This window comes from Marmota flaviventris, chromosome 5, assembly GCF_047511675.1.
Source record: "Marmota flaviventris isolate mMarFla1 chromosome 5, mMarFla1.hap1, whole genome shotgun sequence".
In the NCBI taxonomy this organism is placed as follows: Eukaryota; Metazoa; Chordata; class Mammalia; order Rodentia; family Sciuridae; genus Marmota; species Marmota flaviventris.
Genome location: NC_092502.1, coordinates 15188163 through 15214477, shown reverse-complemented (window position 1 = coordinate 15214477; position 26315 = coordinate 15188163).

The window sequence follows — 26315 nt, the reverse complement described above, 5'->3', positions numbered from 1 at the left end:
CCCTGAAATAGTAGGAAGCTACATATGGTACCATTGCCCCCAAAAGCAACTTATTCAGCTGTCCTGGGTTTTTGCAGTCTTTCTCAAAAACATTTATTTTTAATTTATTATTTTATCAATTTCTTTGTGACTTTTGCTTTATCATGAACTTAAATGAAGAATAATTGTGGATTATTTAGTCTAAACATATTGTTTCAGTGGGAGTGATATTTCCTGTGACTTTCTATGTAATACATGGAAAGATGAAACTGCTATATAGGAATGTTTTAGCTACTATTTTCTTACCTAGCATGCATGCCTCAAAAAATAGATCTAATTATAAGCAGCATATGTTTAGTAATAGTATAAATTAGCTCTTCATCTATGCCACACAGTGTCTTAAGCATGCTAAATCTACTAACTCATGCATTCTTCATGGAAACAAAATTAAATCCTAAAATTATTTTGACTCTACTGAAAGGAAACAAGTCTTCTAGAAGTTTGAGTAAATTATCCAATATATAAACAACTCAAATTATTCAATAAAATGAGGAGAAGCAACCAAATGGAAAAATGGGGACAGTAGGACAACAAAGGAAATAAGGAAAGAAGGACAAATGATTCTTAAAAATCTAAAGTGATATTTAATCATATTATTTATATTATATTAAAACTATAATACTGTCATTCAAGCAAATAAGCATATGCAACTGTGAGTCAATGCAAATTCAAGAGTTGTCTAAAATCCAGAACAATGGGTATCTTATGCAATGGTGGTTTGCATGTCTCCTGACATGACCACCTTGGAAGCTAATGTAATAGCTTCCATTAGTCAAGCTGAACTTTGCTTCAGATGATCAGTGCTCTTATTTGGTATATACTTTTCAAAAACTCAAGCTTCAGTGCCACAGAGGCTTGCATAGAAAGACATTTTCAGAAGCAGGATTCAGACCTAGATACATTAACCTTCTGGATACTTGCCCATGGTTATTACCTTATGTCAAAATCACTGAAAGTTTGGTCATTAAGTAATATTCCTCACACAAATAAGACAACTACAACACACACAATCAAGTCCCTGAGGGGCTTTGGGAGGACAGAATGCAGAGTACAGATGGTGGCCCTGGAGGCCCTGAGGCGTCTAAGTGGACACCTGTCTCCAGGATATCACTGCCCAGGTGGGTATGGATGTGTGAATTCCAGTGCTAGAGCACTCCTGTTAAGAAATGAATACCTGTAATGATTATGAAGGTATTTATTTAAGGTTCTAATTGGAGCAAATTGCCCCCTCTTTGCATCAAGTGTTACTTTTGAATGTTAACAGAATCTTTCTTCCTTAAAGATATATGCTGCATGTAGGAATTGGAGAATAAGTTTAGCTAAAATATACACCAATGCAATTCTCGTTACTTAAGCATGGAAATCATCCCTGTGTGCATAGACTTACAACTAGCAGTCAGTCTTAACATCTCTGGTTAATGGATTATTCAGTGAGAAATACTCTTACAACTTATTAAACTTGGAATATTTGAATATTCAAGCATTCCAACCAATGAACTATTCAAAATGTTACCTTAAAACAGTTTGATTACAATTATATTAAGCTTATTAATCAGTTCTACAAGTCATTTGGGAAAGTTCTAGTAATGTTTTCTGTCAGAAGAATTCTTTAAAAAGCATTTCCTAATAATGTTCGAAGACACTAAAGTTCCCTTCAAGTATTTTTTTTTTTGATTATTGGACTACATGGCCTACAAAATAAAACAAAGAATGTTGCAATAAAATTTCAAAAATAAAGAATATGGTTTTATTTTCCTATAATGTTGATAAACTTCTCCTAAAATAAATGGCAATAAGTTAAATTTTTAACACCACAGAAAGCACTGTAAACTGAATTTTGGATAAAGAATTTGGTGATATATATTCAGTCATAAATAGCATGGCATAGGCATTTATAGGAGCGAGTCATTATTTGTAACTAAGAACAGATCTAATACAGAGCTTATCTGTGTTGCAAAACTAAGTGTGTTAAAGTAAATCAAGTGAATGTGCCATGTCAGAACCCCCATCCTCAATATTAGCACTAATCATTAAACATCCTTCATTACAAACCAACTAAAGTACAGGTGGGAAAACCTTCTGTTGTGTTCTGCTCTGCTGGACCCATTCAAAATGACTTTTCTGTCTCACTCCAATGGTCTCATGGAGATGGGAATTGATCTGTGAATCTCTTGCATGAAATGTTTGAAATTTCTTCATGAGTGTGAAGTGTCAGATGATGTCAAACTCTCTCATTACCAGGCAGCAGAGGGAGGCTCAGTTGACAAGGAGTTATTTTCAGACGATATGGCTCTCTTTTGATTTTTATGGACAGAATGTTCTGTGCTTGGTTGCATAGTCAAGTCATAGAAGCCACTGTTGAGAATTTGATTTAAGTACTCTGAATACTAAATAAAAGCTAACTCTATCACGTGCCAATGCTGCTAAAAGCACTCAGCTCATTGAACCTTCTTTGATTTCTTTCCTTCTTCATGTTTTTCCACTCAACCTTTCAGAATCCACTTTCCTTGGTGAAACTTAAAGGCAGCATCTATTCAATTGTCTACTTAATGTGCTACATCCTTTCCTCACCACTGCAAAGACATTCTGTTCTACTCCTGTACTCAAGTCCACACTCCAACCAGTGCTAGTCCATGTACCAGGAGTGAAAGAAATGCCCTACCAGACCTCCAAGCATGGGGATCCATTTATAAGTCTCTTTCTCTTAACTTTACCAAGGCCACCAATTACTTAGCAAGCAATAAACATGAAGTGAAATCAGTCACATTGATTTTCAAGATTTTTTTTTTCATGTACCCTTGCCATTGTCACAGTCCATTTGATGAGAGTCTACACTAATGCTGCTAAGAGCCCGGATTTCCATATTTGTTAAGCTGGAGTTTGATGGAGACATTTTTCTATTGCAGAATCTCCTCTGCTTGGTGCTTCTCAAATGTTTTCATTGTCTGAAACTCACATCTTGTAACTATGGAAATAGGAATGTTATCTTTAGGTCAAATTACTGTGTGGTGAAGCGTGGACCAATTTTTGGTTTAATGCAAATTCTATTTTTGGGTTCTGCATGAAGTACCCATAGCTTTGAGGTGATTATTTCCATTTTATTAAAGAAATGGTGATTGTGAGTTATGACATGTTATGAAATTGAAACAGCTTTATTGAAAAGCATTTCCACTTGTATAATGATATGCTGTAGTTGGAGTTCCAATTGTGGGGTTTGATAGAGGTAATATGAAATATTCTCATATTACAACTTCCTTACCTTGTCCAACATAAAAAGTACTGAGGCTTTATGTTAAAATTATTTTAAAAATTCTATGGTATCATAATACAACTAACTATGGCATCATAAAAACATTACTCCCAAATTATCAAATTGGTTAAATAACTTCTCATGAATTCTTTGTCCCCATTATGATACTATAAATTCTGGGGATGAGAGTTTAGAAAGTATCTTTTCACTGAGTCATGATTTTAATTTATCAACTTAATCAAATGATAGGTAGCTTATGTTCCCTCCATAACCTCCAAGTTCGTTTGCATTTATTATCTCTGAAGATACTTTACCAACTTTTCTGAAGTTGCTGTAGATAAACCAGACAGGTTATAATTAGAAATCTGACCCAGAGATTCATAGAGAAGCTGTCTAAACTTGTTGAATAATGTTTCCACCCACAATAGCCAAAAAAAATCAATCTTGGTGTTGAGATAACCATCTTATATTTTATTACCAATTTTCATTTTATTGCAAAGATTTTTTTTTCTTTTCTGTGAAAAAATTAGTGTCCATCTTTGGGCATGATCCCAAAGTATAAGAGTCTTTCCCTCAGTTTTGCTGTTATGTTATACACATATTGAATGATATTTTAGGATTATTGCCCAAATTCATTTACTTAGATGCCTAGAAATTCAGAAAAAAAATCTGAAAATGGTTTGAAAAAAAATATTGTCTTTAACAGTAATCTTTCTCTTACAATATTAGTGTGAATGAAAAGTATAAATCAAAAAGCAATGGAATGCTTGGATCATTTAAGGGAATATTCATTTTTAAGCTCCTTAAAGCACTTCAGGAGCATCTACTTACATACAAATAATTGATGTGCTAATTACAAATTTTTCTTTCTCATTTCTTTCCTCCTTCTTCAACCCCTAAGCCTCATTAGTGAAGTTCTACCACAGATTGTGATGTTATTACAGCTTCAGAAATCTCCAACCAAATGTCATGTGTCTTTTTCAAAAGAAACACAGCATGCATCATAGTGAATTGGACTCCTTCTGATTCCCTATGATTTCTGTGGTGGAATTTTTATTTATGTCAAGATCAAGGTCAGCAACAAATGATTTTGCTGTATAATCACACTTGAGTGCAAAGAAAAGTTTACCAGCTTATTTATGTTTGATCTGTCCTGAAAAAAAGGGAACTTAAAATTATAGAAAGGTGACATTTTAGAATTGGAAAGGTCCTTAGAGATTATCAAGCCCATCTCCTCTGTTTTAACTAGATTTAATCTAGAGAAAATAGAATCTGCAGAAATTAAGCGACCTTCAGAAGCAACACATATTATTAAAGGTAGGTTACAGAGTAGCCATTGAATTTTGTATAACTATCAGTTCAGGCTTCTAGCCACGGTTATTTAAGTCTATCCCTTTTCCCTCTTCTAATTTGCTATGATTTTATTTCTATTAGCTTAATTTTTAAACCAACTTGTTATGCTGTCTGATAGAAGTTGCAAGTCTATCTCTATGAAATGTTTGATCAATTAGGCAAAGAAAAGTACATGTTGTAACATAGGGAATCCAGGGTAAATGTGTGTGTGTGTGTATGTGTGTGTAGATTTTATAAAACAGGGAACTAGGGTAAAATGCATATTCATATGTATATGTCTGAATGTTTATATTTTACCCTGGTTTTGCTATATGTATGTAACACAAACACACATACACACACACACACACATTATAAGATAGATAGATAGATAGATAGATAGATAGATAGATAGATAGATATGATAAAATGATTAACTGGACCAGGTAAAAAATAGAATCAGTTAATTTTCATGAGTATTAGGAGTACATAGATATCACCTTTTTAACTTTGTATATACTCAGTTGCATTATAAAATTTTCTCATATTTGGCCTTAGTTACTTTTCTTTCTATTCTATTTTGCAAAAATATTATTTATCTTTATTATTCTTTAGATTTTAAAGTTGATCCCCATCTTCTGGATTGAAAAATGCCTCATAGTTATTTTATACCTACTACGTGTCAGACAGTTTAAGTGCTTTCCCCAAATATTCTCATTTAAAGCACTCCAGATAACAGTGAAGTAGGGTTTGCTATAGCCATTTGTCAGAAGAGAAACTTGAGACTTTGAAAAGTTAAGTACTTTGTCCAAAAGATATAGCTAGTAAGAGTTAAAGCAGAGTTGCAAACTTAGGCAGTCTAGCAATAGAACCCTTGATATCATGTTTAAAATATGATCTTCTATATGAACTCAAAAGTCAATTTCTCTCTCAGGAAAGTTATTTCAGTAAATGATGCTCTCTTACATGTTCCTCCATACTCTTACATTGGAGAACCTACCAGTAATCACCAGGTCACTGGAGGGGTTTAAAGAGAGATGAAAGTCATCATTCAAAGAGTTATGCAAGTGCTAAATATTATGGATATAGCTTCTCAGATTCTATGGATTTTAAGTTCTTTGTGAAATGAATTTCACTAGGATAGAGTGTTGAGAGTAATTCTTGTAGGGTTTTTAGTTCAACCCATGTCTACAATGCCAATAAATACGGTTTTAAAATTGTGGGGGTCTTCTTGCTTTTCAAATAGTGCTTCAGATACACATATTTCTCTTCCATTTTTTCCTTGTGTTTAGTTTTTATTGATCACTGGAGGACAGAATAGTTATAAGAGTTCTGTACTTTATAAACTGGATATCAGAACATGAAGTCATTGATATGTTTTCTAAAGAAAAAAAAAAATATTAGTAATAATCTTTAGCTTGTGTTTTCCCTGCCTTCCATGGCAGAAAACAAGGCAATAGTTTATATACAGGGCTAGGGTTGTGACTCAGTGGAAGAATGCTTGTCTATCATGTGAGACACTGGATTCGATTTTCAGCACTGCATATAAATAAATTAAATAAAAGTCCAGTGGCAACCATAAAAAAATAAATAAAAAAATTTATATGTAGAAAGGTTATTTGAAAAAACAGAGGAATAATGGATAAGGTGGAAAAATGCAAAAGAACCAAACAAAATAAAAAATAACAACAACAACAAAGAGCACTATGGGGCTGGGGATATGGCTCAAGCGGTAAAGCGCTCTCCTGGCATGCACGGGGCATTGGGTTCGATCCTCAGCACCACATAAAAATAAAGATGTTGTGTCCACAGAAAACTAAAAAATAAATATTAAAAAATTCTCTAAAAAAAAAGAGCACTAGGATGATTGTCAAATTGACCACAGAGCTTCACGTCCATGAAGACAGAATTTCACATCCCCTCTGACTTTGTACAGAACCTTGTGAAATGCATCCCAGAATTATCACTTTGCATTCAGAGAAGCCCTCAAATGATGTGAATACCAATGTGAGCTCAGGGCCAAGTCTTCTCACACTGGACACTGGGTGCTTAGAACTAGCCACTGTGGAGCCAGATGGGTCAAGAAGATACTCAGTAGAATATGTGAGAGATCCACATGGAGGACTGACTATACCTTGCAATATTATTCCTCATATTTCTGAAAAGATAGAACAGCCCATGCAACACAATAGGAAGAGACTCTACAGTGTGAGAGTAACAGTCACCCTCCAATTTAGAGACTGAATTGCTTACCTAAATTCAGAACATAGTAGTTAAATTAGGTGAAAATATCAGGGGGAAAGAAGACAGCCTTAAAGACTCATAGGATCACGAAATGTCATTGAGTCCATATGCTGCCCCGAAGCCTTAATTCACAACATATTTTATTATCTTGACATTTAAATATAGTCAGTTGGCACAATTACTTTTTAGAGCAAAGTTTTACTTATTGTCTTAGATAGGCTATCAGTTCTGGCTGCTGGAACCATAGAATGAAATCAAAAAGTTGTTCTTATTCCTATTAAAGGTAATTTAGTAGCTCTTGGCTCCCTAAGCTCTTATAAAGAATGTTACTTTGTGACTAAGAACTCAGAGAATAAGAAGCAGGTGGGAGAACAGAAATATACATGTTTTCCAGCAACAACACAAAAAAATCTATAATATTTTGTTTAAATTTGAGTTCATGGGAAAATTGGTTCTGTGAATTTTTTAAAACTCTGACCTCTAGACATAAATGAATCAAACATCTCCACTTGTGCTTCCGTTGGGTTATGATAATTTCAGCTAAAACCTCTTCCAGAAATATGTTACTCCCTCTTCTTTGGGCTCATGTACTTGGATTTTTGTTTGCATTTCATGGGTACCAATCCAAACTATATCAAAAACAACTTGTAAACATCTCCACATACTTTTATGCATACATGAGTTTTGTTTGATGTTGGCTTCCCTAACTAGAAAAACTTGTAGAATTTCTGACTTTAGTTATGTTTAGAATGACATGTTCAAAAGATATTTTTTAGATTTCTCTCCAACTCTTAACTCTTTTTCCCCCATGGTGTTTAATTTCCAAATGTGAGCATAAGAATTTCAGCTTTATATTCTATCAGCCTACCAGACTTGCTGCTCTAGCAAAAAAAAAAAAAAAAAAAGAAAGAAAAAGAAAAAAGAAAAAATCACAGGAAGTGCTCTGATTGGTTATTAGGATGCTTTCTCATTCTCAGGTCCATTTTGTTCTGTGACCCAAATGGCAAGGGCATATGCTGACATTTGGCACAAAGATGTAGAGTAATCTCCTCCCAAACTACATACATGGACATTGGAAGAGCCAGTGAATCCTTGGAAGAAAATCTGTGCATTGTTACCAAAAAAAGAATGACAATACTACAGAAATAGCGAGTGTCTTAATGACATTTGTGTGTTCAGAAAGCCTTTTCTTCATGGATCCAAAAGTTTCCCAAGGGCAGATGATGTTTCTTGTTCATTTGCTTAAAACTGTTATCTATCAGAGTGCCCGACATTCAATATTGATTAAAAATTGAACTAGTCTCAGGTCTTCTCTTTAAGAATGTTAAAATAGTTTCATTCAGTTTCGTTTATTTATAAAAACAAACCAAACACTTTTAAAATATATATGAAAAATAGGATCATCTCATCTATATTGCACCATGGAGGATAGATAACTTCCCAGTAGAGAACAAATGTCGTAAGATAAATAGTAGTAGTATTAGTACTGAAAACTGCTTCCATTTTTAGCCTCATAGCATTTGGTTATCCATAGTAACTCTGCTGCACATTTTTGTGCATGTAAATAAAGTAAATGTGCAAATTAATAAAATTGTATTGTGCTTCATCATGAATAATGAATAGCTATGAGGTCTTCAATGGGAAAACTAGAGTTGCTGCGTTTTAAGCATTCCAACAAAAAACAGAAGTGGAAATCCATTAATATGTAGTCTATGTGTTTTTTCTTTGTGTTTGATCTGTTCTAGAAAACAAACTATAATATTGTTAAATAAAATAAATGCAATTGAGTGCATGCAAGTTTGGACATTTTCTTACCATCACCTCGTATCTGTCATTCACATGGGGATAAAATAATATCTTTTGCTTTAAAAGAAAAATTTCCAAAGTGCTGAAACAATTTTACACAATTCATGGTGAATGTAAAAATAACCTACAATAGGGTCTTGTGCCAAATTAGGCAGCACTTTAGAGAAGCAGGGAATAAAGGCTCAAAGTGAGAGGGAGCCGGGAAAGGAGCTTTCTCCTCCTTGTCAGAATAATTGGTTCATTAAATGGAAGGAGAGAAGGGGAAGAGATAAAATGGGAGGAGAGTTCCCACTATTAAATATGTATTGCACAAGGTCTTTCTCAAGTTGCTTTGCAGCATCACGGCTGATGTACACAGACCCTAATAAGCCGCACAGTGAATAGGAAGCTGGACTCCCAATTGTTCAATTCTGTTTTTCCCCCTAGTGATAAAGAGGAGGGTGCACTGGTTCCCCTAATCCCAGAGATCAGGCCCTGGAGCAAAGCAATAGAAAGACAGGGCTGATTAAAGCCACAGCATTCAAGGCCTTTGTACAGTTGCAATATGTGGGTGTGTATAGACACATGCCCGAATAAAGAGCACGTATGTGGTCAGTGGAGTGCTGCGAGCAAGCTTCTGGGATGAATAGTGCCATTATAAACATAAGTCATTATTAGCAGCCAGCATAAATAGGTTGGCCTGTCATGGGGTTAAGATCTGTGATCTGCTGGGACTTGCTACTCTTCAGAGCAAGGGGATGCAGCAGCTGTATAACAGCAAAATCTGTCTTGAGAATACATCCAAGGGCCCATGGAAAAGTGGTTGCTATAGACATGCTCTTTAATTAAAGTGGTTGTTGTAGAGAGAAGGTCATCAATCGGAGATGACCCTTGGATCGAGTTTTGATCTCCAACTAACTGTTCAGTTTTATTCAAGGGACAAAGAGTCAGGAGGAGACCAGTGGGAATAATATCAAGGCAGGAGACACATATACTTGTGATGTGCAAAACCATAAAAGGTTCAAAGTTTGGGTTTTGGTTCAAATAAAATCCTAAGAGTTCAGATGGTTTTGTAAACCTTCTGAACCTCCCGAATGTAAAGAACCTGCTAAAAGAAATATCACAAGAGCACAACGGTCCACAGAATGTTTGGCCAATTCAGTAACAAATGTCACCATAAAAATGGCCATCAGCTATATAGACAAGTTCTATCAGTTGACAAAGAAAATGCCATGTAGACTCTATAAGGCATACCCCCCGCCCAATTTTCGCTACTATTTGCCCACAGACAACAAGACTAGCAACATAAATGGTGAAGATAGCATTGAAAATAGGTTTGGTCAGGAAATGAAAAACAAGAAGGGCTTCTAAAGATTGGTTGAAATTAGAAAAAAACCATAGAATCCCAGAATAATCACAATTTCATATACTGACATTGTCCCCAACGCCATACCTTTTGATCTTTTATATGTTTCTAGACTTTTTCACTAGTATAGAAACTTGGAAAGAATGATGCTAAAAAACCCCCATTAGAAAGGGAAGGTTGATCTAATTCCATTACAAACCTGCACTCCCTCCCCTTCTGAGTATAACACTGGCCAAGAACAGATCTGAGAAGCCAGAGTTTCTCCTCTGTTCAGTATCCTCTTCTCATGATTGACAGAAGGCCGTTTCAGAGGACCGGTGCCCTTCCCCTCTATGATGACCACCCAGGGCTTTGCAACTAAAGATTTCTTTCACCATGTCTGGCTTTTTTCCTTATTCCCCCATAATAGTTTCATTGTAAGTCTGGTATAAATTTTAGGGGAAAACTTCATGTGTTTATGCTTCTGAGGTAAAGGCCTTTCACTGAGAATAACTTATTAATACAACAGAAGTAATATGTCAAACTGGTAAGGGGGGATCCTGAGCGATGGCATGTACTTCGATTCCATCATAAATACAACTGAATCAGACAATGTTGCACTCCACCTGGGATCTCTCTCCTATGTCCCAGCTGCTTGGACTGTGCATCTACTAAGGTCTCATAGCTGCAAGTCTCACTGGAAATTACCCTTGACCTTAGAGATCCCCCTCCACCCAAGAACAACTTGGGCAGTTGTTACCTAAGAATGGCAGATGAAGTGTACAAAGTCCTGCTCCCTGTCCCTCCTATATACCTCAGATTATGATACCTATAAAGAGCCACCCCAGCATCAGACCATCTCCCTCCTTTGTTCTAAAATCAGCTGAGGATTCAGAAAGGACCACATGGTCTTGTTTGCTGCCCAACCCTGCCTTCCTTGTGGGTTTGGAAATGAAGTCCTGAGATGCTCCCCAATAGATCTTTGGCATAGAGCTCTTTGTGTACAATAAACTCAAAGTAAAAGAAGATTTCTTCCTGTACCCTGGAGGAGTCTAGTCAGCTTCTCCTAAATAATACTTTTTAGCAGGAATCTGGTGCAGAGAGCAGAGTAGCTGACACCTAGCACGTAGAAGAGGAGGGTGTTGCAGGGGGCTGGAATTCAGAATGCAAGAGTGAATAGAGGTCAGTGGGGGCCCTGGCAATTATGGGTGCATAATAATGGGTCTTAGCATACTAGAGGAACATCCTCACCTCTGTCAGACAAGCTATCATTCCATTTTCACCTCCAACCTGCAAATTTCAAAATCGATCCTTACTTTATATATCTGCCCTCCATGTTGCAGATACAAAAACATTTCAGAACAAATGTGATCTGATCATTTTCCTATAAATAGAGATCTTAATTATCGCATTTATCCATTTTTATTTCCTTTGAAAGGTTTTTAGAGGTTGTATATCAATGACATCTCTTCCGAAGGATTTGCATTTGAAAGGCTGTTGTTCAAATTTAATTCACATTTGACACAATGTTTTCTCTAGGAGAGCATTACTAGGCATCTGAAAATCAGTTTTCAGCAGTCTCTCTTCTACATCCCTCTGATCATTTCTCTTTTTATTATGGGGATATTCTAAGTGAATTTCATGTGTGTTGTGGAAATGAAAAAAAAATATATCAGAAAATGTTCATATCCTTTATTCAGTCCATTTTGATTTTTAAACTCACTTCCTGTATTGTCTTCCCCTTGGGGGAGTGCTGCCGACAGGAGCCTTCAGGACAGTGTCTCTGGGCTTCCTGGGGCTTCTGGGGACCAGAGCAAGCATTAACCTGAAGGGAACACAGTGCCTGGTTGATGGAGAGTCACGATTAATTTCTGTCTCTGATTCTCTGCCCTTCTCCTATGAGAGCAAGCCTGTATGAAATCACTCCACATGCCCTGATGGTTTGTTTTGCACGTGAAGCTTCAGCAGTTCTCAGTGAAAACTAAGGTTACATCCATCAAACCCAGGCTGGAGAGAAGCCTCTCTTTAAGTGTAGCAGAATGTACCGGTTTGCTCCCGGCTAATCCTGTTATTTTAGGGGTGAAAAAAAATAATAATAATAACGTTGGGTGTTGATAGAAGAGGCCCCTTCTTAAGAAGGACTGTCCAGCAAAGAGATGAGAGACAGGTGGAATTAGTGGCTGCTTGTTTTGTATGCTGTTCTTATATTAGGAAATCCTTTGTCTGCATAGTTAGATTTTTCACCTCTATGAGAGAAACAACCAAAATCAGATGCAAATTTGCAGGGTACAAACTAAACTGCAGAATGGTGCGCTGTCATCCTATCATCGCTCATTTTATAGGTTTTGTCAGTTTCTGAAAAACGGTGGAGGATAATTGGCCTGAGATGTAAAGCCACATTCTGCTGTTCCAAGGAACAAAGAAAGACAGCTTTAGCCCACAAGGCCATATTTTGTGAAACATACCCTTCCTTTTTAATAATGAGCCCATACACGGTGCTTCTCCTCAGCCCTGAAAAATATGTAGTTTTTCCCTCTGCAATGTTGTACAAGGCATTTAAACGGGTGCCATTTGTAATGCTGTGGTTGGTCTCGTTGAACAAGAGGCCGGCACTTGTTATCTGAAGGAAAAGCGCATCGCAGCTCCGCTCCGGCGAGGCTGAGGGAGCCGCAATATCCTTCCAGCATATTTGACCTGTGCACGATAGCATCGCAACAGCGATAGCACCTCATCGGAACCCAGCAGCAGCCTCCCCAGCCTTGATCCGGATCTGCTGGCTGTATTCAAAGTTTCCGGTTTACAAGTGGGCAAATATTTGTCAAGAAATATAAATATGAAAATCTGACTCAGGAATTCAGGTTGTTCAGAGAAGGCAGAACAAGTAGCCAGTACTCCCCAGGGGACTCAGGAGCACCTTGTAAAGGAAACACATCCCCATTCAAACTGGGCTCTTCCAGGCTCTGGGCACTGTGGCCCTGTAGCAGCCTGAGCTCTGAGCACTTCTGTCTTTCGTTCTTAACTGGCTTATTTGTACTGATCACTATTTTAGCTTTTCTTTAACTCCGGCCACTACCACTTGTCATTTGCTTTGTAATTTTCGTGCCCCGCCATCAGTCTGCTCTAGATACAGCACTCTTTAGATACAGACATGTTAGTGGTTTTGTCTGATCCCACCGTGGCAAAGTTAGTGGTTTTATTAAGACTGCAGCATGTCTCTAGATACAGCACTGCTCTAGATACAGGCTGATGTCTTAAAAGTAAATTTCATCATGTTATCCTTGTTAAAATACTGTGGTGCCTCTTTCAGAACTTAGAATAAAATCAAAACTTGTCACCATAACCCTGGGACTCAGCCTGATGTATGTCTGCCTCTCTCCTGCTTCTCTTCCCATGGTTCTCTGTGCCCCAGGAAAATGGACTGGACTTTCTTCTCCTCCTGTATATCTACTCTTTCTGCACCTGGCCCTTCTAAGTAAGCACCTCCTGACTCTTACATTAAATGAATCTACATTGGGCTTCTTCTTTAGAACACAAGGCTCATTTTAAGTGTCACTGCCCAGTTGGAATCTTATGTAACCACAAAACCCTCTCACTGTGTTTTCCTATATCTAATCTTTGAGATTGTTTCTTAGATGCTAGGTACAATCCTTAGTAGTTATTTCCTGTATTTATCTTTCTGCCTCCTTCATATTATAAGCTTTGTACACTCAAGGACACATTCTCTTCCCCATTCCCTTTTTCCATCCTGTCTTCAGAGCTGACCACAGTATCAGGTACACATCAAGAATTTAGGAAATATTTACTGGATAATAAATTAGTTTCTGGGTGGCTTTAGTATATTAGATCTTGTTGATCTCCCCTGTCCTGCATTTGGTTCCCTAAAAAGTAAACTGGGTGAGCATCTCCCTCTAGCCTCATCTTAAGCATTTTTGTGGGTTTTTGAAGCCCCTACTCCTCCCTTTCCATTATCTTGTGCATTTCAGTAGAGAAGGGCAAAGTCACAGCAATATCATTGAGCATAGGAGAGGGCACTGCAGATGGGAAGGGGAGATAGGACGAGACAGAGGGCATCGGCATGGCTCCGTGTCTTCTCAAAAGGCTCCTGGCAGAAGGAGAGCAGAAACAAGCCGAGCAGATGGTGGGAGTCATTTGCTTTTGCAGTACACTTCTTTATGTGTTTCCTGCTGTCCTGTCAATTTCATCTCTTAAGCCCTTATAGGTAGGGTCTTGTCCCCACTTCTTACTGAGATGTCATCTAGGGAGGGTTTGCTATTTTATCAACACTGACTAGTTAGTACTAAATTTCATTAGTGCTAGGACCTTCATGAAAGACATCCCATGAACTCGACTTGAACCAATGTTTCAAATTAGTTACATGACCTTGAATAGATTTGGCCAGAGTTTCCTATGTACATTTTCTCAAACAGCTTTTTCAGTGCTAATTACCCTTGTGATATCAGGTGGACTCACCATCTGAATTTGAAAACCCAAGCCTTTTTTTTTTTTTTTTTTTTTTTTGTAGTCGAATAGTAGTACATGGCAACAGCAGGCCTTTTAAATATGTGATGTCCAGCCCTCCAGTGAACAAGTGTTATAGTGGACACTGCTTGTTGATCATGCAAAACACCAGGTGGAATTGACCTTGCTTCTCATTTTATTCTATCTAAACTAAAAAGATGAACAAAAAGGAAAAATAAAATCTATAGAGCTTCTCACTACCATAGCACAATCACACTGTCTGATCCCACCGTGGCAAAGTTAGTGGTTTTATTAAGAGTGCAGCATGTATTGCAATAGGGATTAAGCTGATGACAAAAGTGTGTTGCTCTTCCTTTTTAGCCAACAGAAAAGATTTGAATTTGACAATAGGGAGGCCAACAAATCTGGCAAGATACCATTGGTAAATCACTTGCGCCTATCATACTGTTTGGGGGTTATTCTGTTGCTTATTTTTTCTTTTCTGTGATAAATCTGAAAATGTACCTTTAAAGTATAGTTTTTAATATGCTAAAGTTAAATACTTTATAAAGAAATGGAAAGAATACCCCATGATTTACAAACGAATGTGTAAAATAGTGACCGAGACCAGAATGTACATTGAATCATACGGATCTATCATTATAATTATCATGGAAGTTAGGTATGTTGATTCGGCAATGTATTTTTATCAATATTTGCATATTATGTTAACTATCCACATTGTGTGAGTCTATGTTTAGAATCCTGTATCTGTCGAGAACCAAGAAGGGGGCTGAGATTTTACCCTACTTTCAAAGTAGCAAGGTAGCTTACCACAGTTTCATAAATGCTCACGGAGTCACAAGTCTTGAGGTCAGCGACTCAGGACTTCATTATTCATAGCACCAGAGGCAGCAGAACTTTCTATTTACATTGATCACTATTGATCCCAAAGCCTCCTGGGGTGATAGGAATAGGGACGCAGGCAGATGCTATGTACACAGTAGGTCTGTACCATGCTGAGGAGCAGCTACAGGAATCCCCTCTGTTAAAGAAGTTGCTAGCTAACCTACCCAATCTTTGTGCCAGGAGTACACATCATTTTTTATATTGTTCAGGAAAATTCTTCCCTTTGCCCTAGAAAGAGAACAATCTTTCTCTTATGAGGTTGTTCTGCTCAACATCCTTGAAAAGATAGTCCAGAAAAAAAAGTCCCAAGACATACAGATGCTGGGAAACACAACTCTACAACCTTCAACTTTTATTTTTATTTTATTTTGTTTTGTTATTGTTGTTTTTGTTGTGTGTTTGTGGTTCTGGTATCAAACCCAAGACTTGTGCATGCTAGGCAATTCCTCCACGCTTCAGCTACACCCCCAGTCCTATCACTTACTTTAAAATAATAATGCTAAAAACATTTTCAATTTTAAATAAAACATTTTAAGCAATGACTACAATACAAACAGGAGTGGTTTACTTTACAATTTGAAGATTTTTTGCATGAAAAATTAATATTATTTAAACTTCAAAGATGAGAAATCACATTCTGACATTCTTTAAAAGAAGGTAATTTCCGTTTTTGTATACAAGATGGGATCATTCTTGTGCTAAAGAGAGAACTGTGATTAGAATGTTTATTTTGAAATTCTGTAATAAAATATTTAATTTCTGAGAAAGACAAAAAATGTTCCTGTCAGCAAAATGTTAAGATTTAAGAATACTGAAACTTGAGATTCTTCTTGAAATCTTGTCATGTCAGCAATTTTGTCACATTGTTTAGCAGAAATTAACTCAGACATTCCTCATGTACTGCATAGTTACAATTAATTTCAACAAACAGATTCTGCCCCAAAGAAGATTCAGAACCACAAGTCCATGTGTTGTCATGGCCTATGGAGTTGCAATGTTCTGCTCAAAGTGGTGAAAGTGGAGAAAATTAAACTTTCAAACAAATTTCAGCCACTGAAAAATACCCATTGTAAAATTTCAGGTTTAATTCATCCCTGGTATTTCTATGACATACCCATTCTTACAACAGCAATTAAAGGAATTGAGAAATGAGCCACATATAAGAAATTGTCCATGCCCTCTGGAAATGGACATCCTAGAAGGGAAATATAAGAGAATGTACATTGGTTCAGTTTCATTGTGCCTTTCCTAGATTGTAATAAACCAATAGTGTATACTAAAGATTAATCAAAAGGAAGAAAAATAAAAGGATGCTCTCTGCATATAAGCAGAATTTTTTCATCCTCAGAAACACCAATGTTAAATTCCTTAATAAAAAAATTAGCGGATGAAAATGTATAAAAAAGCCCAATCTAGCCTTTTCAAACTTTTATCTGTGAATGTTGCCAAGCTATTAACCATTGTCTGCCTCATATTTTTTCATCTGAGAATAAAGGTAATGACATCTTCTACCAAATAGTGTTGTTACAAAAATAAATAATAAGAAGAATGAAGAAGAATGGCAACTACTTCCAACAGTACCAGGCACAAAGCCAGATTCAAGAAAATGTAGATATTATGTTTGTTGTTGTTGATATTAAGTACTAGTGATGCTACCTGGAAGTTTTGAAAATGATACATCTGACTACATTAGTGCAGTTTATTCGTGGGAGTTACTTCTCATTATACATGTATAAAACAAATAGTTTTAGTTAAATATATTCTACCTTTTTGTCTGCTTCATTGAAATGTAATTAATATACCTTATACTCATATAGTGTTAATATTGATATAAAAGTTGTATAAAACAACTATATGGATTTTACACAAATACATTGATTTGTATAACTATAACCACAATTAATTTTATAACATTTTATCATCCCCAAAAGAAACTCTGTGCCAATTGTCATTGACTTCCCATTTTCCCTATTTACCTTCCCACTTCTCAACAGCCAGTTGAATTTTGTCTATATAAATTTGCCTGATCTGAAAATTTCATATAAGTGGAAGCATATGATGTGGAGAGTATTGTGACTAGACTTTTACACTTAGCTAATATTTTCAAGGTTGATCTTGGTATTAGCATTCATAATATATACCTTTTTTACTGGAAATAATAATCCATTTTATTATATACCACAGTTTTTCTGGATTCCCAAGTCTATTCCGTTGATCTATATATGTCAGTTCTAACTAAATATCAAGTAATCTTGACCCCTTTATCTTTATACTGTTTTAAATTTGTAAAGTGTGAAGCCTCCTACGTTGCTCTTTTTCAGTATTGTTTCAACTGCTCTTGGTCCCTTATATTTCAATAAGAATGCTAAGACCAGTCTCATAGTGTATCTATAGACAATACCATCTGAGATTTTTGATGTGGATTGTATTGAAAATGTAGATCATTTTGAAGAGTCTTGCTTGTTAAAAGTATTACGTTTTCTCATTCACAAACATGGGATATATCTTTTAATATTTTATAAATAAATAAATATATGTACATTTATATATATATATATACACACACACACATACTCACATATGCACATATACATTCCTTGATTTCTTTACATAGTATTTTGTACTTTTCATTTATTTAGTTAAAGTTATTCTTAGTCACTTGATTATTTTTGATGCTGCTATAAATGGAATTGCTTAAAATTTTGCATTCTGATTGTTCATTGCTATTGCATAAAAATAAAATAGTATTTATGCATTCATCATGTGTAATGTACCCTGGCCAAACTCATTACAGTTCTAACAACTTTTAAGGATTTCTTAGAATTTTTTATATTCAAAATGATATCACTTTCAAACGTGGATGTAATTCTCCAATTCCAATCTGAATGCAGTTTATTTCATTTTTTTTTTCTTTGCCTAATCGCCCTGGGTAGAACCATCAGTATAGTTTATACAGAAGTAATCTAAGTGGACACGCTTGTCTTGTTCCTAACCTTGGGGTAAATATTAAGCCTTTGATCATTAAGTGTGATGTTAGCTTTGAAGACACTTAGTAATTTACTTTTGTCAAGTTGAAGCATCTGTACTTGTAACTATTATTTTTATTATGAAAATATATAGGATTTTGTCAAATGATTTTTTGAATCTATTGTGATTATCATGTATTTTATATCATTTATTATATTGATTTATCAGGTTGTATTCATTGATCTTCAGAAACCTTGAGTTCATGGACTAATCTCACTTGATCATATCATATTGTATAATTATTTTTATATGTTGCTAGATTAACTTTGCTAGTGTTTTGTTGAAGAGTTTTGAAGCTATATTCTCATGATACTGGTCTATAGATTTTGTTGTGATGTCTGGATCATTTTGGTGAAAATAATAGTAGCCTCATAGAATGAGCTGAGAGTGTTACTTGTTCTGTTTTGCAGAAGCTTAAAACTCCTGGTGTCAAACTTCTTGTAAGTGTTTGGTAGAATTTACCAGTAAAGCCATTTAGGTCTTGGTTTTTTATTTGGTGAAAAATTTTAATTACTAAACTAATGTCTTTACTTTTATTAGTTTATTTGGATTTTCTACCTTCACTTCAGCTCAATTTTAGTGCTTTTCATCTTCCTTTAGGAAGGTGAACATTTTTCTAGGTTACCTGCATTAAGATTCTTTTTATTTATTAAAGTCCTGTAGTGATACCTCTCCTTTTATTCTTGATTTCATTAGTTTCAGCATTCTTTTTCTTGCTTGCTTGTTTGTTTTTATTGTTGTTGTTGTTGTTGTTCATTTGTTTGAGTATGCTTAAAAGTGTTTTGATTTGTTGAACTTAAAGAAAAAAAAAAAGTTTGAGGGTGGTGTTACAGCTCAGTGGTAGAGCACTTGCCTGGCACATGTGAGGCACTGGTTTGAATCTTCAGCACCACATAAAAATAAATAAATAAAATAAAGACATTGTGTCCATCTTCAACAAAAGCAACAACAATAACAACAACAACAACAAATAAAACAGTTTTGTCTTGCTTGATCTCTTTTTTTCCTAGTTCATTTCTTCACACTTAAATCTTTTTTTAATTACTTTTATTTTTTAAATACATGACAATGCATTACAATTCTTATTACAATATAGAACACAATTTTTCATATCTCTGTATATAAAGTATGTTCACACCAATTCATGTCTTCTTACATGTACTTTGAATAATGATGTCCATCACATTCTCAGCCGTCTTCTTGTTTTACTTGTAGTATGCTTACTATTTTCCAGTGCCTTAAGGTAGAAGGTAGCCAATTGCCTTCAAATCCTTCTTCTTTTATGAATATAGGTGTTCATAGTTGTGCATTTCACTCTAAACACTGCTGTTCCTGCATTTTGCAAGTTTTTGGTACACTGTGTCATTTTAAGTCATCTTAGAGTGTTTTCTAACTTTATTTTTTCTTTGACACATTGCTTCTGTTGGTTTGTGTTGTTCAATTTCAACATATTTGTGAATTTTCCAATTTTATTTCAGTTTATGATTTCTGGTTTTATTTCACATATTTCGAATTATTTAAGTTATTTGATTGTTTTGAGATGAAGTCTTATTAAGTTGCCCAACTGATCCTCCTACCTCAGATTCCCAAGTGCTGGGATTACAGATGTGTGTCACTAAGCTGGGCTTACATTATTTTAAATATAGTGAGCCTTGTTTTATAGTGTAGCATATGGAGTATCTCAGAAAATTTTTCATGTGTGCTTGGGAGAGTATTTGCTCTGCTCTAGTTAGTAGAATGCTTTGTAGATGTCTGCAGGTATGCCTGGTTTTCAGTGTTGCTTAAGCCCCTGCTCCCTTGTTATATTCTGCCCAGTTGTTCTAACCATTATGAAAAAAATGGAGTATCAAGTATCCAGCTATTATTGTTGAATTCTCTATTTCTCCCTTCAGTTCTCTTTTTATGTAGTTGGGGACTCAGTGTGCTTCTATATCTAGGTGAGTATATGTTTATAATTATAATATAATTCTGGTTAATTGGTACGTTTACCATAATACAGTTCCCTTATTTATCTCTTAGAACTTCAAAGTTTTATTTTAAGGTGTACTTTGACTGATATTATTGTAGTCACTACACTATTCTTCTTGGTATTGTTTGCATATTCTCTTTTCTTCTTTCAACTTATTTTTATCTTTGAAAGTACATTATAGATAGCATATATTTAGATACATCTTAACTTATGATAATCTGCTTTAGATTTATACTGTTAGTTCTTATGAGATATAGAACTGCTACGTCCACATAGCCCCTCATTCCATTTTGCTATTATTACATACATATTATATCTATATATTGCAACAGCAATAGCACATTGTTGTCATTATGACTTCATATAATTATACATCTCTTATAGATACAGAGAGAAGTAAAGAGATCGATTTAATATCAATAGAGTCTGCTATGTTTATTTTTCTAATCAGCGTATCGTATCTTGCTCTCTTCCTTTGTTCCTATGGACTGAAGTATTCAGCTGGTGTCATTTCCTGCCTTCAATATGGCTTTCTTTCTACCTGCTTCCTCCTGTTATGGTCAAATATATTTTATACATATGTATATATCTGTTAACACTCAAAATGCAATGATTTGCATATTCTTTTACAAAACTACTCTTTAATCTGTTAAGGAAGGAAAAGAAGTATGAACTTAAGCTTTTTTTAAATAATTACATGCTAGTCTTTATGGCTATCATGTAGATTTACATTACTGCCTGAATAATAGCTGAATTTCCTTTCAGTCTAAAGAAATTCTTTTAGTAATTACTGTGAATCATATGTGCAAATCACAAATTCTCTCAGTTTTTTCTTCATCAGAGAGTATCTTTATTTCACTCTCATTTCAAAAAAATCATTTTAATGACTGTGTAATACTTGATTGACAGTTCTTCTCTTTCACTGCCTTTTGGTTTTCATTTCCTCTGGTGGGAAGTTGACTGTTAATCTTATTAGGTTTCCTTATATAAGAGTCATTGTCCTCTTGGAGATTAAAAATTTGCTTGTTTTTATTTTGACCATTTTGATTACAGTATATCTAGATTTAAGTCCTTAAAAATTATCCTATTTGGAATATTCAGAGCTTATTGGATATATGGATATATGGATCTATATCCTTAAATTTCAGAAGTGTTCAGGTATTATTTCTTCAGCTTTTTTTCCTGCCCCGGTGTATATCTCATCTAATTTTGGTACTTTTTAAAAACATAGTTGGTGTGTTTGATAGTGCCTTAAAATTCACTGATGTTCTACTCATTTTTCTAAATTTTATTCCTCTTTAATCTTCAAGTTGCATAATCTTTGTCTCCCAATTTACTGATCCTGTTTTCTGACAGCTCAAATATAGCATTGAGCCTTGCTAGTGATATTTTCATTTCAGTTTTTGTACTTTAAGTTTCCACAATTCTGTTTGGTTCGCTTTTTAAGAATTTCTATAACTTTATCCATATTTTCCATTAAAGGAGGTTTGCTACCTCACCTTCCTTAACTTCCATAAGGCTGGCTTTTCTTAGTTATAAGTCCACAATTTGAGGCACATTAATGGCATTTCTGTAGTCTGGGATTTTCATTTTATTATTACATATGTAAATCTCACTTTCTCATTTCTTTATGTTTATAATAATATTTTATTGAAAACTGTATGTTTTATAAAATATGCTGTAGATATGACATACTGTTCTCAGTTTTGGAGTCTTGTATTTGTTGTTTATGTTTTAATTTACTTAGTGACTTGGCCAAAATATTTTTGTAAAGTGTATTTCCCCTTTGGCATGCATCCTCTGATGACACTCCTTGGAGTGCAGTCTTATAATGGACACAGTGTCTCTAAGATGGCATTGTTTTGACCAGGACTCTTTTTGACTGATTCTTCCCCTGATCTCTCTATTAAGCTTTCTGATTTTGTTGACATCACATCCAGCTGTGAACCTCCATTAATTGCCAACTGATTGTTCTAGTGTTTTCAAGGCTCCCTCATGACACAAATTGCTTCAGTGTCTAATCCAATTAAAAGAGATCACAATCTTTGGGTCAGTCTTTGAGGCTAATTTCAACCCTAGGTGGACTCTTCTTAGAAGCTTGTCCTTAGTTCTCCCTATAAACTTCATTTGCAATTTAGCTTGTTACTCTCATGGAGTTAGCAGCCTCCTACTAAATGTCTACCACCAAACTCTTCCCTAGTTTTAAGAGTGTTCTTAGATTTGAACTTCCCCAGATACTTTTCCAAATAAACTAAATTTCCCTGGTGAATGCTTTGAAGCTGTCTGGTTTTGTAGCTTACTCTTTCTGCAGGCAAAATCTCAGTACCATTGTCCTGTATCAGTGGAATTAACATCTTTGTTATGCCTTGTACAAATAAGATCAATCATATATTCTTGTTGGTTTCTGGAGTTTCAGGGGGGAAAAAAGGAATATTTTTTTTTCTTGAAGAGTGAAACCCAAGCATTAGGAAAAGCAGTCACTGTGGTCTTCTGAGCTAACTGGTCCTGCCAAAGCATCTCTACTACGCTAGTGAGCTATCCCATGGGTACCTCGTGTCCCAGTATTCCCAATCTGCAATTTTTCAAGTAAAATATCTCTCCTATAAATGGGAACTAGATGGTGGACTTTTGAACTGCTATTGATTGAAGTAGAATTTCCACAACACAGAGCTGGGGAGGATGAAAATTGCTAGTGACGTGTTTCTCCCACAGGGAAACCTGAGTCCTAAACTGGGAGCAGGGAGTAAAGGATGTTCTGTGTTCTTGGCTGTGACTACCCCAAGTAGAGTTGGGGTGGGAGTAGAATAATTGGCTCAAATGACACAGACACTTGCTGTTTTAGCAAGATAGTGTAGATATTTAAATTTCTGTATTTTATCATTTTTCATATACTGTTACACAGATTTTGAAGATTTCATACTGCAGTTGTTGTTTTTAATAGTTTTCACTAGTTACAGCTACTTTGCTTTGGAAAGAATCCATAGAGCTCCTTGATCTGCCATTCTTGAAGTCATTCTATATTTCACACAAAATAATGGTTCAAAATAACTTTTGTGCTATACATTTTGGAAGAAATCAACGAGCTATTGTCCAATGTGCCTCACTCACTCACAGAAAAGAATATCACTGTTATGCCTTCTACAAATAAGAGCAGTGAGATATTCTTACCTTTTTTTTTTTTTTTTTTTGAAATTTCAGTAAAGCAGCAAGCATTTCAACTTGACTTAGAATGAACATGAGACTTTCGTGGAAACAACAATAAGACTTGGGTTGTTCTTTAATGCAATTTTTATAGGAGACATGTCCTTGAATGTCCTTGTAACTATTTCATAAACCCTATTTGTAGAAAAAGTTCTTTAGATATGGGATGCCTATTCTGTCCTATCCTACAATTTCATGTTTACTTCAGTTCAATAGTAAAGGCAATCAGAAAGGGTCTTTTGCGATCCATAGAGTCAATGATATTAGAAGGCTTAGGTAGCAGGCATTCAATTTTTAAAGTCTGACCTCACATAAAATTTTGTTTTCATTTTCATCTCAGTGAGTTCCTTGCCCTGTGTTTTCAATTGAATTAGAGAAAATTACTTTTCTTTTTTTTAAACAAGTACTGACTATTGAGCAGGTGGGTTAATTACAAAGTTTCACCAGAGGCCAATGTTTATTTGGTAAATCTTTAACCAAAAGTTTAAAAGAAAAAAATCTAGACAAAAGTGTTTAGAGCTCTGATTCTTGACTAGAGGTGATTTTTCTTACTTTCCTCCATCACTCCACCATTTTCCACCATGGGGACATTTTGTAATTCAGGGTCACATTTACTTGCCACAGTGGGAGGAAGGTGCTAATAAAATCTAGAAGGTAGAGACAAGAGATACTGTTCTACAAAACACAGGAGAGCCCCTCAGTGACAACAAAAGCAAAATTAAACAGTCCCAAATGTCAGTAACACCAAGGATAAGAAACCTTGATTTCAAGAAAATCAAGGAGTTCTCCTATCATACAACTTTGTTCTCCAATGCTAAGACCTACTAGCCAATTCTCAATTCAACTTCAATGTGCTTTGGAGATACGAATATTTTAGTTCCATTAATCTGTTGAAATAGTTGATTTTATAACTGACCCTTGGATGTTTTCCCTTCCCTTTTCCAAGAGATGGTACAAATTAACAACTTCACTGTGATCTAACAAGTCCTGCCAGTGACTTTCCCTGGAGAAATACTAGTTGTCATGTACACATGTTAACAAATACTCAGCAGGAAAGCGCAAATGCAAAACTCTTCTAAGCAAAGGCGATGATACTGTCAAAAGCCAGACTCTCGAGTTTCATGCCTGATTTTTTTTTCATTCTTTCTTACATCCAATAAATAAATGTTTTTGCTTTTTCCTCTATTGTATCAAGCCTCCTCTATGGCACCCCAATGAGTTGGCGCTCTGGTATTCACGCCTCTATGTAGTCTGCTTCCGTATTGAATACAGTAGCCTCAATGACTCCTTGGATATTACAAAAATGATGGCTTGTGACTTCCAGAACAAGGTTCTCTCTCCTCTCTTGGATTACCTGCTCTAAGGAAGTAAATACACTCTACCGAAGACACTCAAATAACATACAATGGGGAACTGAGACCGCCTGCTGACAACCAGCACCAAATTGTACCAATGAACCATTGCACAAATTCCCCAGCCCTATTCAAGTTTGGAAACATCACTTTTTTTAACTTTTCATACAATAAATAACAAAATATTTTTTCTCTAGGATCAATCTGCTTTTTTTAAGGATAAAATGTACGATTCATTCACCTCTAACACAAAGCAGTACTCTACTCCATGCTGTACTTAGGGTCATTCTATGATGGAAAATTCAGTTCTGTAGCTCTCCCCTCTTTAGGCTCTTACTTCATGCTCCTGGCAAGGATTAGAGTCTTGGACACTATCTACAATCTCTCAAAACCAAATATCTTTACATTTTGTATATATATAATGTCTTACCCATACACACACACACACACACACACACACACACACACATATATATATATATATAATGTCTTATGCGCACCCACACACACAGACACACACACACATATATATATATATATATATATATATATATATAATGTCACACATATATATATATAATGTCTCACTTATATATGTATATAATATTCATAATTTAAACTAGTACTAGAAAGGATTATCTTTAAGTTCCTTCAAATAGTGATCCTGTTCTTCCTGTATTCTGAAACAGTAAGAGTACCTTGGTTAGAATTAAATCTGTTGAGTGATCAATTAGCTGCCTTCTGTCAATCTGTTAAAGAGTTAATTGACTAATTGTCTATTTCTCCTTCATACAAAATTGATTCTTTCAATTTCCTTCACTGTTGGGCTGACTTTCCTCTTAGAAATCTCAATATTAGCCAGATTGCCACAATTCATTTCAGATGAACAAAGCCAGAGTTAATTTTTCAGTGAGTGCATCTTATTTTTATGGAAGAGAAAATAGAATGGCCATGTCCTCACATAGAGAAGTAGCTTCCTGAGGAGCCCTGTGCTTTACAAGGTTGTGTACATTTTCTAAATAAATAGATGAATGAATAAACGTTAAAACAATGGGCTTTTCTTTTTATAGGTTTATTCCTAGGTCTTATGGTTATTTGGTGTGATGCCTTCCTCAGAAATAAAAGGTGATAGTTGGCTCAACAGAAAACATGGATTAACTTTTAATATTTTGGTCCTAAATTATCTCCTGAAGCTACAAGGACCAAAGCTGACATGATTGGGTATCATCTTCCTTCTCTGTACCTATTGATGTGAAGGAGGCTTTGTCCAAGCAACTCAGTCTGTGTCTAGGGTTATCTACTCTGGGAACCTAGGCATGTGCCCATGTGCCTCTATTCCCTCAGCTGTCAGTTTATTTATTAAACATGGATAATTACACTTAATTTACAGTTTGTATGAGTGTT